The sequence below is a fragment of the Terrapene carolina genome, unplaced genomic scaffold (assembly GCF_002925995.2).
Source record: "Terrapene carolina triunguis isolate 2854851 unplaced genomic scaffold, T_m_triunguis-2.0 Scaffold93, whole genome shotgun sequence".
NCBI lineage: Eukaryota > Metazoa > Chordata > Testudines > Emydidae > Terrapene > Terrapene triunguis.
This window is the reverse complement of record NW_020664444.1, coordinates 4,608,102-4,613,911: the sequence shown is the minus strand read 5'-3', so window position 1 is coordinate 4,613,911 and position 5,810 is coordinate 4,608,102.

The window sequence follows — 5,810 nt, the reverse complement described above, 5'->3', positions numbered from 1 at the left end:
TGCTGATGTCAGCAGCAGAGGACTTGCTGAGGGAGCAAACAGCTCCTGGATAAGGGAAACTCTTAATTCATGGTCCTGCAAAAGTTTGATAGTGTGTGTTCTTTGGAATGCCTCCTCTATGTGGCATCTAATTATGTATATGACCCACTTGGTTTTGATTAGTACCTCCACTCTCCATTTTCCTGGATTTCTCCAATCCCAAGTGCTCATACAGAAACTAGAAATGGTTCTAATGCTGTAAATTAATAGTTAGTTTGTAAAGAGAAATTTTAACTTTCAGGTGTGTCAGACTCAGCTGGTTTTTGATGTATTGCAGTTGATGGCTATTTGACGGGTGCTAACACGTCTGGGTTACTTGAATTGCTATCATAATTGTAGTTTAACAGTTGACTTTAAAATTGGATGTAGAGCTAGAGAAATGTAATTCAGCAGAAAATACAGTCTGACTACAGTCCCTTTGACATCTTTCCATGTTGGGAGTGAAGGGGAAGAAATGTTGACATGTCCATGTATTTTATTTTGCACATTTAAGGCTTATAATGGCTTTTCCTGCTTATTCGTGCCAAGTTCGGCTAAATTATTTTCTTTACAAAAACACTTTTTTATTGAAGTTTTGTCTTTTTAAAAAAAAAAAAAAAGTGAAAATGTGTATCTAAACCCCTTTGTATAAAGCGTTCAATAAATGATAACTATTGTGGTACTCTCCTTTGCTGTGCATCTGTTTAGTTCAAATAAAATTATGGTGGTTGCTTAGTAGTAGACAGGGCAGAATTTTATTTTTTTATTCTTTCACTGGGTTTCATTTTTTTTAAACATTTGTATTTATTTAAAATTTCACAGTTATAGGAAATTAGGCGGGGTGGGTCAGACAATGAGAGCAGATGCTGAATTTCAACAAGTTAGCTTTATAAACCGTTAAAACACACGTCAACGAAACATGTCAAAATAGACAAACTAAGTATTCTGGAATCCAACTCTGAGCATTTCTTGCTTTGCCTATCTGTCAATTTCAATTATTGATGGAAATACTTTTCATTGGTTTGTGTGTGTGCAATGAAATTGATGGTTACTGGTAACAATCTAATCCTTCCAAGTTTACTTAATTTGCAATTTGATGCCTATTCACTTATTAGAAGCAGAGGCTATTCAAGTTTCCCCTCCCCCAAATGCACATGGGTCCTGACCTGCAGCATAGACTGCTAGCTTGGGGTCTCATAAAGTCTCTCTTCTTACAACTCACAAAACCCATCACTTCAGCTGTAAACTAAAGCCAGTGCCCGGGGGGGTGGGTCCTCACACCTCGCCAAGTCCTTTCTCATTTCACACTTTCCCAACTCATCAGATAGATGTAATCTATTAAAAATACGCTTATTTCAGCCTGTGATACATTGGTTCCTTTCTAGAGGAATTTGGGATGGCTGTCATATGTTGGGAAAGAACAGAGAGAAGCGTAGCCTTCGCATTTGACTATTTAACTCCCTGTTCACTCCTTAGCAAAGTGACTGCAGTGAGAATCATATCCTGACATCAGAAATGCAAAACTCTAGATTTTTTTTTTTCTAAATGAGGCTCAGAAGTACTTCCCTGTCAAATCCCACTACCCTAAGTTCCTCAAACTGAATCCCCCTGAAATGTAAGACCACTGGGCCACTCACCACTGAAAGAGTCCTTGAGCAGGGAGAGGGCCTTTGCTCGTGGTAACATAGGGGGATTTACCCATCACTCCGGTCAGTACTCTTCTGGCTGCCTTCCGCACTGTTATCCCACCAACCCCCATAGCCTCTGGTTGGTGCCTTTGCACTCTTAAAACCCCTGAAACCAAGCAATCCAGCTCTGCATCTCAAACAAAATAAAATAATGCCTGTGCTGTGGGTGCAATTCCACTGACAGTCTGCAGAAGAAAATAGAGTGTTAGAGAGGGAGGATGGCTCAAGGATGTGTGCGTTTCCTGAGACGCATTGGGACTGAATAAATCATCAAAAGGAGAACTAGGGAAATCCTTGAATTTGAATGAGTAAATGACATGCCTATTCATTATTTATCTCCTCTTGAATTTTAATGACTTGTGATGATTAGCCAAATTCTACAGAGAGGATCATGCTATAGATAATGGTATAATCTGATGTGTATAAAGGACTGGCTTTCTCTGAAGACCAATATTTCTTCATAGCTGTTTATCCAAATTTGGATAATCAACAGAAGTTGAAAACCTCTTCCCGGCCTTCCTGTGAGACTAGCATCAACATAACCTCAAAGGCTTAAGTCCGGTGGTCAGTGTGGGATGTCAGGCTGAAGACCAATCGGGTTTAATGCATGTGTAATCAAGATAAGTAGAGTTTCATTTTGGATGTAAAAAGTTCTATATGATCAAAAATGGTTGAGTTTTTTTGCTAGTATTTCTCTGACCCAAATTTCCTAGTTATCTAAACTGGGGTGTTCCTTTAACAGACACCATTATACAGCCAGTACTGCCCAAAAAATGCAAATGTGTCTGCATGTGAAGTCAAATTTCATCCGAAAATTAGCTCAGTTCTAATGTAGAGATTCAAGGAAGTGGCTCCACTTATTTGCATCTGGAGATGGTGGTGGGGTCATGTAACCTTGGCAATTCAAGAACCATGTTTCATAATTCCATTGCCGTGGCCTTCTGAATGAATGACTAACAAAAGGGCTAATCTGTGACAAGGCCGAAGGATGGTCTTGTGACTGTAGCACAAAACTGAGTGTCGGAAACCAGGGTTCCGTTCCTGCCTTTGCCTCACAACTCCTGTGTGACCGTGGGCAAGTCACACAAACCACCTGTTGCCTCCGTCTCTTCATCAGTAACAGGATAGTACTTCCATACTCTACCTGGCCAGTAAGGATAAACTCCTTGAATTTGAGTAAAATTGAGCTGATCCAGTGATTGGAAAGCACTGTCTAAGTAGAAAGTAGTATTACTGGTACTAAGGGTATGGGAGCTTTAGAAATGTGTAATAATAATAATAAATTCTTTCTCAACATCCAGTATGGTGGGGGGTAATCTTCCTTAGATGTAAATATTTAGGAATTATGCAGTGTTAACCAGCCACTTCACCTTGACTGGTCCCTTGAAATGTGTTAACGACTTATGCTAAACAATCTTTCACCTTGTATTTAGCTGGGACCGCCTGAGTAAGTTTTCAAACCTGTTGCTGAGCTCTGTCTGAGCTCGAAAGCTTGTCTCTCTCACCAACAGAAGTTGGTCCAGGAAAAGATATTGCTTCACCCCCCTTGTGTCTTTGCTCTTCTCATGACATCTGGCCTGCCTGTCAATTCTAAGTAATGTTCCCTAGGTTTTGCAATCAGAGCTTAAATTTGACCTGTGCGGTGCCTGACAGAAGAATGAATAGTAATCTCTACAATCTGAACATCCGTTCCTACTCCCTGATAGGGATTATTCACTACTCCATTGTCGAACAGGTTCAGTGACCATTAGCAGCCTTTAGCATATATCCCATCACGCTTTGGGGGCAATTCAACTTATATTTTGCTGTAAATAAAACCTTAAGATCAAAAGTGCAGCAGGGTTGTCTCCTAAAATCACCTATGTATGTGATGCTGTGAAATCTTCTGCCCTAAATACAGGCCAGGATGAGGAAGAGTCAATGGAAGTTTGAGTTGAAGAACAAAACATTTCTGAAGATTCAGTTACTCCTATCTTAATACTACATGTGACAGGTTTCATTACCAATTATGGAAGATTCCTGCATCAGGTTCAAGAAACCTCAGCTTGGCTTTTTTTGAGGTATGCAGAAGAAGCCTGTTCTTAGTTAAGTCATCTAGAGCTAGATTAAAAGCTAATTGTCATTTTAATTTTAAATTCTAATTCAGACAGAGAAATACTGACACATGATGCCTTCAGCAGAGAAATGAGCTGTACACTGTTCCAAAGAATTAGAAAGGTCATGAGAAGACAGCCTTAAAGACAACCTTAGGGGATACCTTCTTGACCTCAATCAAATCAGATTTAAGGTTATTTCCAGCTACTCTTGGTGTCCAGGAGGGGAGATAATGTGGGAACAAAAGTATGGTCAAAGGATCAAAATACACTGTTCCTAACCTAACAGGAGATTGTGATTAGCCACAGTAACTGCTGTCTTTAAATTTCTGAAGATGGGTGTGGGGGAACAATGTTTGCCTACTATAGTGTATATCCTAAAAACTACTAACAGGTGTTGATGCTGTTTGATGTTGGGGGTAGGAGCTGGAGTGTGAAAGAAACAAAATTCTGTGTGGATAATACTGATTTGTATTTAGACAGCACCTTTCATCCAAGGATCTTTGAGCACTTAACAAGCATCAATTGATCCTCATAGCCCCACTGAATGAGGTATTATTTGCATCTGTAAAAGGGGGACAATGCTACTGACCGCCTTTGACAAAGCACTTTGACATCTGTCCGTGAGCAGCACTGTATTAAGAGCCAGGGATTCTTTTTCCCAGGAGCAGAGCCCCTGTTGGGCTAAGTGCTGTATGGCAGGTTTAGTAAAACTCAGTCCCTGCCCTAAAGATATTACAAGACACACACCGGAGCTGGGAGTAGGAAACTAAAGCACAGAGGAGGAAGTCCTCCTCCCAGGATGTCACAGCAGATCAGTGTCAAAGGCAGGTATAGAAGACACATGCCTTGGCCCCTGGACCATATGACCTCTATTCTATCCCTTTTGCAGCTTGGCAAATGGGTGCTAGGAGGCTAAAGTTTTGTCTTCACTTGGAATTAGCCCCAATTCTAAACCTTGGTGTAACCACCTGCAAACTACAAGCACAGCTACGCCAAGCCCCATTTCCAACATGAGTGTTTACCACTGCTTGGAATGGGGCGGTTGAAATTATGGCTTTGTCTGCCTACCTTAAGGGTTTGCACCGCTGTAGCTATCCCAGGGTTGAAATCAGGTCTTGTCCATAGTTGGAACGTAAGATACTAACACTCTGTGTAACTTCTCCTTCTCCAAAAACAATCTAGTCTGTGCAAGAGAAGAGCTGCTGCGTCCATCCCTCAGGTCAGTTACAACCTGGGCCTGATCCTGTAAGACTGAATAGTCTCAACTCTTGTTGACTTCCGTAGCAATGGACTGCTCACTCGTGCTCAACAGCTTCGCTATGTCACTTGACGTTGCTCCTGACTTTGTAGCAGCATCAAGCCAGTTTGCAAAGAGAGATTAAAAAGGAAGATACTTCACAAGGTTCTTCAGTTGTCTTTAAAGTAGAGTCAGTGTGAGGCTCCAGGACTTGAGTTAAGGTTGCTAATAAAATAATATCTAATCCTGGCACTCTATGACCTTGGCTTGAGGAGGGTGGAGATGTTGGTTACCAGGAGTTGGACTCCTACGCCAGTGGCAGCATTGCAGGTGCTCTGTAAGCCTTTCGAAGGGGGAAAGCTAAAAGATTTGCCATATGCCATATATTTTATGCCATGTTTTTCACATAGCGTTTGTGGCTGCTTATTTCCAGCTCATTTTAGACCCATTAGGAAAATGATTTCACCAGTCCTTGCTGCTAATCTTGCATGATCAATGCTCCCTGATATTATACGGCTCCTAAATTATCCACTTGTATATTTTAATTCTTGATTGCATCCTGGAGGATGAGGTTATCAACTGATACAGAAATGTCAGAACAATCTAGTTATGAACAGATATTGCCAGACTAGCAAACACTGAGTCCGGCTAGTCCAGTATCCTGTCTCGGACAGTGGCCAGCATCAGATGCTTGATAGGTGGGTGCAATAAACCCTGCAATAGGCAGACTTAGGCTAATTTGCCCCCTATGGAGATCTCATCTGAAGATCT